The 12916-nt window shown below is 39.5% G+C and overlaps 1 non-coding gene across 1 annotated transcript; it reads right to left on the reverse strand.

The window, feature by feature from the left end:
• Positions 1–5886: 5886 nt before the first annotated feature.
• On the reverse strand, positions 5887–5994 carry LOC112773855 (small nucleolar RNA R71). Its single transcript, XR_003188381.1, has one exon. It is a non-coding gene; the product is annotated as a small nucleolar RNA R71 (small nucleolar RNA).
• Positions 5995–12916: the final 6922 nt, after the last annotated feature.

Genomic DNA, 12916 nt, shown 5'->3' on the forward strand with positions numbered 1-12916 from the left:
CGACAGAAACGACTTTAATTTCAGCCATGCAATTACCGGAACTCGACCCTAGAACATCAACATCACAAAATTCTTAAAAATCTATAGCAGAACAATAGCAGTAAGGGTTTCAAGGCTAGAATAACTCACTGTGTCTAAAATGAAATGAGGTAACGGAGCGGTAGCAGCTCTGGCGGCTACCTCAAGTGACGGCGGCCCCCGTGTCTCTACTGACAGCAACTGAAATAGCCAAGCAGCGACAATAATGTTTTCGGAATTCAAGAGAATAGAAACCAAACTCAAAAACCTTACCGGTAGTGGCCCTCAACTACGGCAGCGCCATTTTCCAGCAACATAGGCTCGGCCATCCTCCTCCAACAGCGGCGACGGAGCACGCGGCGGTGACGGCGCGCAACTCGGCGACGGTGATGTGACGGCTCGCCTCCTTTCTCGCGTCGCACCGTCTCTGTCTCTCTCAATCTCAGCGTCGCTTTCCCTTTCTTCTTCGAGCTCGACGACATCAGACCCATGGTGGCGACGACAGCGAAGATGAACGGCGGCGCAAGTTTCCTCCTTCCTTCTCTGATCTGACAGCGACGAGCTCCACGGCAGTAACACAGGGCTTCGGCGACAGCAGCTTCTCCTTGTCGTGGTGCTTTTTTCCTCTCTCAACAGTGTCAATGGCGGCACGTGGATCTAATGGCGACGACGACATGCAGCTCGGCGACCGGCAGTGATGGTCCACAGACGGCGGGCTCGCGTCAAGGGCTCCTTCTCCCCTTCCTTAGTCGTAGCTTCCCCTCTTTTTTCTCTTTTTGATTTTCCGTGGGTGAGTGTGGCAGGGGCTTTGTGTGCTAGGAGTGAAGGTGGTGAATGTGAGGAGTGGCGGTGGAGGGTTAGGTTAGAAGGAATTAAGGTTTTGTGTTTTATTTTTAGGATTCGGGTTTAATTTGGGACAAATATGAAATTAGGGATTTTTGGACAAATTGAAGTTTTGTTAAATTTTAATAAAATTAAGAGATATTATATTAAATTAAATATAAAATGTCCATCTTTAAAATACCTTTTAATTACAAATTTATAAATTAGTTTTGATTAAATACTAATTAAATAAAAATTAGAGATAAATAAATTAATTCTCCTTTATTTATAAAATAAGATTAAAAATATAAATATTTAAAATTAAGGCATATAAAATATTCACTATTTTTCAATTATAAGAACTTTAAATAAAAAATAAAAATTTACTCAACTTTTATATAAAAATCTTTAAAATACAATCTTAAATAAATATAATGCATCGTAAATAATTAATTAATAACTTTTAAAAAATTAGAGATCTTACTGTCACGGCCTTGGACACACTCCAACGCTACCGTGCCGGCACTCGGACTTACTCAACCTCTTGAGTTAAGACCAAGTCAGCCACCCTCAATACTTAGCAAGAAAGCTAAGAATACAAGAGAACACAAGAGAAAGGAAGCTTTGGTGGAAGAACACTTTATTGCTCAAGTGTGGTTACAAATGATTCACACACCCAAACTCTAACTCTCACCCCTATTTATAGCCATCCACCTCCTCAATGGATGGTTAGGATTAAATCTAATCAACGGTCCAGATTAATCATCCAGAACCTTCTTTACAAATATCTATCCTACCACAACTCTCTAAATATTTCTAGATTATTCCATACCACTCTTTATACTTCTATATACATCTACACTCTTCTAGAATACTCTATGACCTTCCAGAGTCTTCTAGAACCTTCTAGGGTATTCCGGGACCTTCTAGGATATTCTAAAACGTTCCGAAACTATCTAGAGTATTCTCAAACACTCCAGAAAACTATTGATGAGCGGATAATTTATACGCTTTTTGACATTGTTTTTAGTATGTTTTTAGTAGAATCTAGTTACTTTTAGGGATGTTTTTAATAGATTTTATGTTAAATTCACATTTCTGGACTTTACTATGAGTTTGTGTGTTTTTCTGTGATTTTAGGTATTTTCTGACTGAAATTGAGGGACTTGAGCAAAAATCAGATTCAGAGGTTGAAGAAGGACTGCTGATGCTGTTGGATTCTGACCTCCCTGCACTCAAAGTGGATTTTCTGGAGCTACAGAACTCGAAATGGCGCGCTTCCAATTGCGTTGGAAAGTAGACATCCAGGGCTTTCCAGCAATATATAATAGTCCATACTTTGGCCAAGAATTGACGACGTAAGCTGGCGTTCAACGCCAGCTTTCTACCCAAATCTGGCGTCCAGCGCCAGAAAAGGATCCAAAACCAGAGTTGAACGCCCAAACTGGCACAAAAACTGGCGTTCAACTCCACAAATGGCCTCTGCACGTGCAACACTTAAGCTCAGCCCAAACACACACCAAGTGGGCCCCGGAAGTGGATTTATACATCAAATACTTACTCATGTAAACCCTAGTAGCTAGTTTATTATAAATAGGACCTCTTACTATTGTATTAGGCATCTTTGGATTACCTTATGATCCTTTGATCACGTTTTAGGGGGCTGGCCATCTCGGCCATGCCTGGACCTTCACTTATGTATTTTCATACGGTAGAGTTTCTACACTCCATAGATTAAGGTATGGAGCTCTGCTGTTCCTCAAAGATTAATGCAAAGTACTACTGTTTTCTATTCAATTCTTCTTATTTCTCTTCTAAGATATCCATTCGCACTCAAGAACGTGATGAAGGTGATGATTATGTGTGACGCTCATCATCCTTCTCCCTTATGAACGCGTGCCTGACAAACACTTCTGTTCTACATGAATTAAGCTAGAATGAGTATCTCTTAGATCTCCTAACCAGAATCTTCGTGGCGTAAGCTAGAATGATGGCGGCATTCAAGAGAATCCGGAAAGTCTAAACCTTGTCTGTGGTATTCCGAGTAGGATTCAATGATTGAATGACTGTGACGAGCTCCTAACTCGCGATTGCAGGGCGTTAGTGACAGACGCAAAAGGATAGTAAATCCTATTCCAGCATGATCGAGAACCGACAGATGAATAGCCGTGCCGTGACAGGGTGCGTGAGCATATTATTCACTGAGAGGATAAGATGAAGCCATTGACAAGGGTGATGCCTCCAGACGATTAGCCGTGCCGTGACAGGGTATTGGATCATTTTCCCGAGAGATGACCGAAAGTAGCCATTGACAGTGGTGATGTATCACATAAAGCCAGCCATGGAAAGGAGTAAGACTGACTGGATGAAGATAGCAGGAAAGCAGAAGTTCAGAGGAACGAAAAGCATCTCCATTCGCTTATCTGAAATTCTCACCAATGAATTACATAAGTATCTCTATCCCTATTTTATTATATAATATTCGAAAACACCATTATCACTTTATATCTGCCTGACTGAGATTTACAAGGTGACCATAGCTTGCTTCATACCAACAATCTCCGTGGGATTCGACCCTTACTCACGTAAGGTATTACTTGGACGACCCAGTGCACTTGCTGGTTAGTTGTATCGAAGTTGTGACAACTATGTATTGAGATCAGAGCACCAAGTTGCTCACGTGCCAGGAATAGTTTGAGCCTGGACATCACAATTTCGTGCACCAAGTTTTTGGCGCCGTTGCCGGGGATTGTTCGTGTTTGGACAACTGACGGTTCATCTTGTTGCTCAGATTAGGTAATTTTCTTTTTGTTTTATTTTCAAAAATTTTTCAAAAATCTTTCAAAATTTTCTCCTTTGTTTTCGAAAAAAAAAAATGTTTTCAAAAATAAATTATTCTATGGCTTCAGAATTTTTAAGAATGAATTCTAGTGTTTCATGAAGCATGTTGAAGCCTGGCTGGCTGTAAAGCCATGTCTCAATCCTTATACTCAAGAGAAGAGCTTCTTTATCTTTCTTAGCCAATTGGCTGTTGAATGTAAGGAATGTCAGGCGTGTCATGTCTGAGTTACATACTAAAGCTTGGCTGGCTATTAAGCCATGCCTGACCCTTTGATTGGAGCTTTAGAGCATAAGATTCCTGGAATTCATGTTAAAAATTTTGGAATCCTTATTTTTTCTTTTTCATATAATTTTTCGAAAAATATAAAATAAAAATCCAAAAAAATTTAGAAAATCATAAAAATCAAAAATATTTTTGTGCTCTTGTTTGAGTCTTGAGTCATATCATAAGTTTGGTGTCAATTGCATGTGTATCTTGCATTTTTCGAAAATTTCATGCATTCATGGTGTTCTTCATGATCTTCAAGTTGTTCTTGGTAAGTCTTCTTGTTTGATCTTGATGATTTTTTGTTTTGTGTCTTTTCATGTTTATCATATGCATTCTTGAATTCTTAGTGCGTAAGCATTAAAGAATTCTAAGTTTGGTGTCTTGCATGTTTTCTTTGCATTAAAATTTTTTCAAAATTGTGTCTATGATGTTCATCTTGACATTCATGGTGTTCTTGGTGTTCATCTTGACATTCATAGCATTCTTGCATGCATTCATTGTTTTGATCTAAAAATTTCATGCATTGCATAATTTTCATGTTTTTCATAAAAATTTCAAAAATCAAAAAAATATCTTTCCCTTTTTCTCTCATCAAATTCGAAAATTTGAGTTGACTTTTTCAAAAATTTAAAAAAAAAATCAAGTTATTTCTTATGAGTCAAATCAAATTTTCAATTTGAAAATCTTATCTTTTTCAAAATCTTTTTTCAAAAATCAAAGCTTTTTCAAAATTCTTAGTTATTTTCGAAAATTAAAAAAATATTTTTCAAAAATCTTTTTCTTATTTTTATACCAAATTTTCGAAAATAACATAAACAATTAATGTTTTGATTCAAAAATTTGAAGTTTGTTACTTGCTTGTTAAGAAAGATTCAAACTTTAAGTTCTAGAATCATATCTTGTGATTTCTTATGAATCAAGTCATTAATTGTGATTTTAAAAATCAAATCTTTTTCAAAACTAATTTCAATCATATCTTTTCAAAAATATCTACTTATCTTATCTTTTTCAAAAAATATCTTCTCAAAATATCTTTTCTAACTTCCTAACTTCTTATCTTTTCAAAATTTGTTTCAACTAACTAACTAACTTTTTGTTTGTTCCTTAACTTTTTCAAAACTACCTAACTAATTCTCTCTCTCTCATTTTTCGAAAATATCTTCCCCCTTTTTCAAAATTTCTTTTTAATTTATTAATTATTTTAATTTTTAAATCTTAATTTTCGAAAATTACTAACATTTTTCAAAAACTATTTTCAAAAATCACTAACTCTTTTTCAAAAAATTATTTTCGAAAATTCTCTTCTCTCTCATCTCCTTCTATTTTTTTTTATTTATTCATCTACTAACATCTCTCCCTCATTCAAAAAAGAAAAAAAAAAGGATCTCTATTATTATTATTTTTCTGTGCCTTCTTCTTTGTCATATGAGCAGGAGCAAGGACAAGAATATTCTTGTTGAAGCAGATCCAGAACCTGAAAGGACTCTGAATTACAACTAACCAGTAAGCACCTGTTAGGAATTTTCAAACAAGAAGAGGAGATGGCAGCCGAAAATAATAATAATGCAAGGAGGATGCTTGGTGACTTTACTGCACCTAATTCCAATTTACATGGAAGAAGCATCTCCATTCCTGCCATTGGAGCAAACAAATTTGAGCTGAAACCTTAATTAGTTTTTCTGATGCAGCAGAACTGCAAGTTTCATGGACTTCCATCTGAAGATCCTTTTCAGTTCTTAACTGAATTCTTGCAGATATGTGATACTGTTAAGACTAATGGAGTAGATCCTGAAGTCTACAGGCTCATGCTTTTCCCTTTTGCTGTAAGAGACAGAGCTAGATTATGGTTGGATTCTCAACCCAAAAACAGCCTGAACTCTTGGGATAAGCTGGTCACGGCTTTCTTAGCCAAGTACTTTCCTCCTCAAAAGCTGAGCAAGCTTAGAGCTGATGTTCAAACCTTCAGACAGAAAGAAGATGAATCCCTCTATGAAGCTTGGGAAAGATACAAACAGTTGACCAAAAAGTGTCCTTCTGACATGCTTTCAGAATGGACCATCCTGGATATATTCTATGATGGTTTTATCTGAGCTATCAAAGATGTCACTGGACACTTCTGCAGGTGGATCCATTCGCCTAAAGAAAACGCCTGCAGAAGCTCAAGAACTCATTGACATGGTTGCTAATAACCAGTTCATGTACACTTCTGAAAGGAATCCTGTGAGTAATGGGACGCCTATGAAGAAGGGAGTTCTTGAAGTTGATACTCTGAATGCCATATTGGCTCAGAATAAAATATTGACTCAGCAAGTCAATATGATCTCTCAGAGTCTGCATGGAATGCAAGCTGCATCCAACAGTACTCAAGAGGCTTCTTATGAAGAAGAAGCTTATGATCCTGAGAACCCTGCAATAGCAGAGGTGAATTACTTAGGTGAACCTTATGGAAACACCTATAACTCAACATGGAGAAATCATCCAAATTTCTCATGGAAGGATCAAAAGCCTCAACAAGGCTTTAATAATGGTGGAAGAAACAGGTTTAGCAATAGCAAGCCTTTTCCATCATCAACTCAGCAACAGACAGAGAACTCTGAACAAAATGCTTCTAATTTAGCAAACTTAGTCTCTGATCTATCTAAGGCCACTGTAAGTTTCATGAATGAAACAAGATCTTCTATTAGAAATCTGGAAGCACAAGTGGGCCAGCTGAGTAAAAGGATCACTGAAATCCCTCCTAGTACTCTCCCAAGCAATACAGAAGAGAATCCAAAAGGAGAGTGCAAGGCCATTGACATAAGCGCCATGGCCGAACCTGTGAGGAGAGGAGAGGACGTGAATCCCAAGGAGGAAGACCTCCTGGGACGTCCAGTGGTCAATAAGGAGCTTCCCTCTGAGGAACCAAAGGACTCTGAGGCTCATCTAGAGACCATAGAGATTCCATTGAACCTCCTTATGCCCTTCATGAGCTCTGATGAGTATTCCTCTTCTGAAGAGAATGAGGATGTTACTGAAGAGCAAACTGCCAAGTTTCTTGGTGCAATCATGAAGCTAAATGCCAAATTATTTGGCATTGATACTTGGGAAGTTGAACCTCCCTTGTTCATCAATGAACTAAGTGATCTGGATCAACTGACATTGCCTCAGAAGAGACAGGATCCTGGAAAGTTCATAATACCCTGTACCATAGGCACCATGATCTTTAAGGCTCTGTGTGACCTTGGTTCAGGAATAAACCTCATGCCCCTCTCTGTAATAGAGAAACTGGGAATCTATGGGGTGCAAGCTACTAAAATCTCATTAGAGATGGCAGACAGCTCTAGAAAACAGGCTTATGGACAAGTAGAGGACGTATTAGTAAAGGTTGAAGGCCTTTACATCCCTGCTGATTTCATAGTCCTGGATACTGGAAAGGAAGAGGATGAATCCATCATCCTAGGAAGACCTTTCCTGGCCACAGCAAGAGCTGTGATTAATGTTGACAGAGGTGAAATAATCCTTCAATGGAATGAGGACTCCCTTGTGTTTAAAACTCAAGGATCTCCCTCTGCAACCATGGAGAGGAAGCAGAAAAAGCTTCTCTCCAAGCAGAGTCAACCAGAGCCCCCACAGTCAAACTCTAAGTTTGGTGTTGGGAGGCCACAACCAAACTCTAAGTTTGGTGTTGAACTCCCATATCCAAACTCTAAGTTTGGTGTTGGAGAGTCTCAACAAAGCTCTGCACACCTGTGAGGCTCCATGAGAGCCCACTGTCAAGCTATTGACATTAAAGAAGCGCTTGTTGGGAGGCAACCCAATGTTTATTTATCTAACTATATTTTTCTTAGTTATGTGTCTTTATAGGTTCATGATCATGTGGAGTCACAAAATAAATAGAAAAATTGAAAACGGAATCAAAAACAACAGAAGAAAAATCACACCCTGGAGGAGCATCTGTCTGGCGTTCAAACGCCAGAACAGAGCATAGTTCTGGCGCTGAACGCCCAGAATGGGAGCATCCTGGCGCTGAACGCCCAGAACAAGCATGGTTCTGGCGTTCAATGCCAGAAATGGCAGCAAAGGGCGTTGAACGCCCAAAATGGGCACCAACCTGGCGCTGAACGCCCAGAGTTGTGTGCAAGGGCATTTTACATGCCTAAATTGGTGCAGGGATGTAAATGCCTTGACACCTCAGGATCTGTGGACCCCACAGGATCCCCACCTACCTCATCATCTCTCTTTCCATTCATGATCATCCCTTCTTTTTTTCCATTTACCACTCACATCCATACACCCACTACCTTCAAAAATTCAACATCTCTCTCCCACCCAATCCCACCCATATGGCCGAATACACACTCCCATCCATCTCCTCCATATCTTCTTCTTATTCTTCTATTCTTTCTTCTTTTGCTCGAGGGCGAGCAACATTCTAAGTTTGGTGTGGTAAAAGCATAGCTTTTTTGTTTTTTCCATAACCATTGATGGCACCTAAGGCCAGAGAAACCTCTAGAAAGAGGAAAGGGAAGACAAAAGCTTCCATCAAGGGTCTATAGCTCAGTGGTAGAACATTTGACTGCAAATCAAGATATCCCTGAGATACCTCAAGGGATACATTTTCTTCCACACAATTATTGGAAGCAACTAAGGGTGGAACATCAAGAGCACTCCATCATCCTTCATGAAATCAGAGAAGATCTAAAAGCACTGAAGGAGGAGCAACAAAGGCAAGGAAGAGACATAGAAGAGCTCAAGGACATCATTGATTCCTCAAGAAGGAAATGCCACCATCACTAAGGTGGATTCATTCCTTGTTCTTAATTCTTCTGTTTTTCGTTTTCTATGTTATGTGCTTATCTATGTTTGTGTCTTCATTACATGATCATTAGTAGTAATAACTATGTCTTAAAGCTATGAATGTCCTATGAATCCATCACCTCTCTTAAATGAAAAATGTTTTAATTCAAAAGAACAAGAAGTACATGAGTTTCGAAGTTATCCTTGAACTTAGCTTAATTATATTGATGTGGTGACAATGCTTCTTGTTTTCTGAATGTATGCTTGAACAGTGCATATGTCTTTTGAATTTGTTGTTTAAGAATGTTAAATATGTTGGCTCTTGAAAGAATGATGACTAGGAGACATGTTATTTGATAATCTGAAAAATCATAAAAATGATTCTTGATGCAAGAAAAAGCAGCAAAGAACAAAGCTTGCAGAAAAAAAAAATAGGCGAAAAAAAAATAGAAAGAAAAAGAAAAAGCAAGCAGAAAAAGCCAAAGCTCTTAAAACCAAGAGGCAAGAGCAAAAAGCCAATAACCCTTAAAACCAAAAGGCAAGGGCAATTAAAAAGGACCCCAAGGCTTTGAGCATCAGTGGATAGGAGGGCCTAAAGGAATAAAATCCTGGTCTAAGCGGCTAAACCAAGCTGTCCCTAACCATGTGCTTGTGGCGTGTAGGTGTCAAGTGAAAACTTGAGACTGAGCGGTTAAAGTCAAGGTCCAAAGCAAAAAAAAAAAAAAAAAAAAAAGAGTGTGCTTAAGAACCCTGGACACCTCTAATTGGGGACTTTAGCAAAGCTGAGTCACAATCTGAAAAGGTTCACCCAATTATGCGTCTGTGGCATTTATGTATCCGGTGGTAATACTGGAAAACAAAATGCTTAGGGCCACGGCCAAGACTCATAAAGAAGCTGTGTTCAAGAATCATCATACTAAACTAAGAGAGTCAATAACACTATTCGAAATCTGAAGTTCCTATAGATGCCAATCATTCTGAACCTCAATGGATAAAGTGAGATGCCAAAACTATTCAAGAGGCAAAAAGCTATAAGTCCCGCTCATATGATTGAAGCTCTGTTTCATTGATAGTTTGGAATTTATAGTATATTCTATTCTTTTTATCCTATTTTGATTTTCAGTTGCTTGGGGACAAGCAACAATTTAAGTTTGGTGTTGTGATGAGCGGATAATTTATACGCTTTTTGACATTGTTTTTAGTATGTTTTTAGTAGAATCTAGTTACTTTTAGGGATGTTTTTAATAGATTTTATGTTAAATTCACATTTCTGGACTTTACTATGAGTTTGGGTGTTTTTCTGTGATTTCAGGTATTTTCTGGCTGAAATTGAGGGACTTGAGCAAAAATCAGATTCAGAGGTTGAAGAAGGACTGCTGATGTTGTTGGATTCTGACCTCCCTGCACTCAAAGTGGATTTTCTGGAGCTAAAGAACTCGAAATGGCGCGCTTTCAATTGCGTTGGAAAGTAGACATCCAGGGCTTTCCAGAAATATATAATAGTCCATACTTTGGCCAAGAATTGATGACGTAAACTGGCGTTCAACGCCAGCTTTCTACCCAAATCTGGCGTCCAGCGCCAGAAAAGGATCCAAAACCAGAGTTGAACGCCCAAACTGGCACAAAAACTGGCGTTCAACTCCACAAATGGCCTCTGCACGTGCAACACTTAAGCTCAGCCCAAACACACACCAAGTGGGCCCCGGAAGTGGATTTATACATCAAATACTTACTCATGTAAACCCTAGTAGCTAGTTTATTATAAATAGGACCTCTTACTATTGTATTAGGCATCTTTGGATTACCTTATGATCCTTTGATCACGTTTTAGGGGGCTGGCCATCTCGGCCATGCCTGGACCTTCACTTATGTATTTTCATATGATAGAGTTTCTACACTCCATAGATTAAGGTGTGGAGCTCTGCTGTTCCTCAAAGATTAATGCAAAGTACTACTGTTTTCTATTCAATTCTTCTTATTTCTCTTCTAAGATATCCATTCGCACTCAAGAACGTGATGAAGGTGATGATTATGTGTGACGCTCATCATCCTTCTCCCTTATGAACGCGTGCCTGACAAACACTTCTGTTCTACATGAATTAAGCTAGAATGAGTATCTCTTAGATCTCCTAACCAGAATCTTCGTGGCGTAAGCTAGAATGATGGCGGCATTCAAGAGAATTCGGAAAGTCTAAACCTTGTCTGTGGTATTCCGAGTAGGATTCAATGATTGAATGACTGTGACGAGCTCCTAACTCGCGATTGCAGGGCGTTAGTGACAGACGCAAAAGGATAGTAAATCCTATTCCAGCATGATCGAGAACCGACAGATGAATAGCCGTGCCGTGACAGGGTGCATGAGCATATTATTCACTGAGAGGATAAGATGAAGCCATTGACAAGGGTGATGCCTCCAGACGATTAGCCGTGCCGTGACAGGGCATTGGATCATTTTCCTGAGAGATGACCGAAAGTAGCCATTGACAGTGGTGATGTATCACATAAAGCCAGCCATGGAAAGGAGTAAGACTGACTGGATGAAGATAGCAGGAAAGCAGAAGTTCAGAGGAACGAAAAGCATCTCCATTCGCTTATCTGAAATTCTCACCAATGAATTACATAAGTATCTCTATCCCTATTTTATTATATAATATTCGAAAACACCATTATCACTTTATATCTGCCTGACTGAGATTTACAAGGTGACCATAGCTTGCTTCATACCAACAATCTCCGTGGGATTCGACCCTTACTCACGTAAGGTATTACTTGGACGACCCAGTGCACTTGCTGGTTAGTTGTATCAAAGTTGTGACAACTATGTATTGAGATCAGAGCACCAAGTTGCTCACGTGCCAGGAATAGTTTGAGCCTGGACATCACAATTTCGTGCACCAACTATACAAACACTGTTAAATCTAACCTTCTAAAATTTATCGTGACATTCTCCCCCACCTAATGCGCAGACGTCCTCGTCGCGTTCTATTCATGATAGCGCTCTAGGTGTTCTTGGAATTGCCACAGATCTTCGCGAGTTTCCCATGGTCGCTCTGATGGAGGCAGAAATTCCAACAATCCGCTTGGTGTCTTGTTTTCAATCTTATCTTGTTGGCACACAAGACAAGTCTTCACATAGCTCTCCACTTCATCTCTCATTTGGGCCAATAATAAGAAGATTCAATGAGTGCCAAGGTCCTTCGCTGACCTTGTTGACCAGCCCACTTGGTGTCGTGGCATTCCCTCACTAATTTTCTTCTTAGATTTTTCCATTTAGGGACGTATAGTCTTCTCCCTTTAGTGTAGAGAAGGTCGTTTTCTAACCAAAATCTTTTGGTCTTACCTTCTCTAGCCAACTCCACCAACTTCTTAGCTAATGGATCGTGATGCAACCTTTCCTTGATGATATGCATAATATCTCCTTCAACCATAGAAATGGCCACTAACTCAGCCTTGCGACTCAGCGCATCTGCTACCACTTTAGTCTTGCCTGACTTGTATTCGAATTCGAAATCAAACTCAGCCAAGAAGTCTTGCCACCTAGCTTGTTTGGGGCTTAACTTCTTTTGAGTTTGGAAGTAGCTTGTAGCCACATTGTCTGTGTTGACGATGAAGTGTGAACCAAGCAAGTAGTGACGCCAAGTTCTCAGACAATGCACCACCGCGGTCATCTCCTTCTCTTGGACAGTGTATCGCCTCTCTGTATCATTCAACTTGCGACTCTCAAAGGCAATAGGATGTCTTTCTTGCATCAGAACTCCTCCAATAGCGTAGTCAGAAGCATCAGTGTGGACTTCAAACACCTTTGAGTAGTCGGGTAGTGCTAGTACTGGTCCTTCTGTGATAGCAGCCTTCAACTCATCAAAAGCCTTTTGACACTCCTATGACCATTCCCAAGAGTGGTTCTTCTTGAGAAGATCAGTTAATGGTGCAGCCTTGGCGGAGTATCCCTTGATAAACCTCAGATAGTAATTAGCCAACCCAAGGAATGACCTCAATTCAGATACCTTGTTTGGAGGTTCCCACTCTTTGATAGCCTTCACTTTTCCTTGATCCATGCAGAGAGTTCCATTTTTAATGATGTGTCCCAAGAAGTGGACTTCGTCCCTTGCAAAGGAACACTTTTCCTTCTTCACATATAGGTTATTCTCTCGCAAGATCTTGAACACGGTTCGTAAGTGTTCTACATGTTCC

Source organism: Arachis hypogaea, chromosome 18 (genome assembly GCF_003086295.3).
Source record: "Arachis hypogaea cultivar Tifrunner chromosome 18, arahy.Tifrunner.gnm2.J5K5, whole genome shotgun sequence".
NCBI classification, from domain to species: domain Eukaryota; kingdom Viridiplantae; phylum Streptophyta; class Magnoliopsida; order Fabales; family Fabaceae; genus Arachis; species Arachis hypogaea.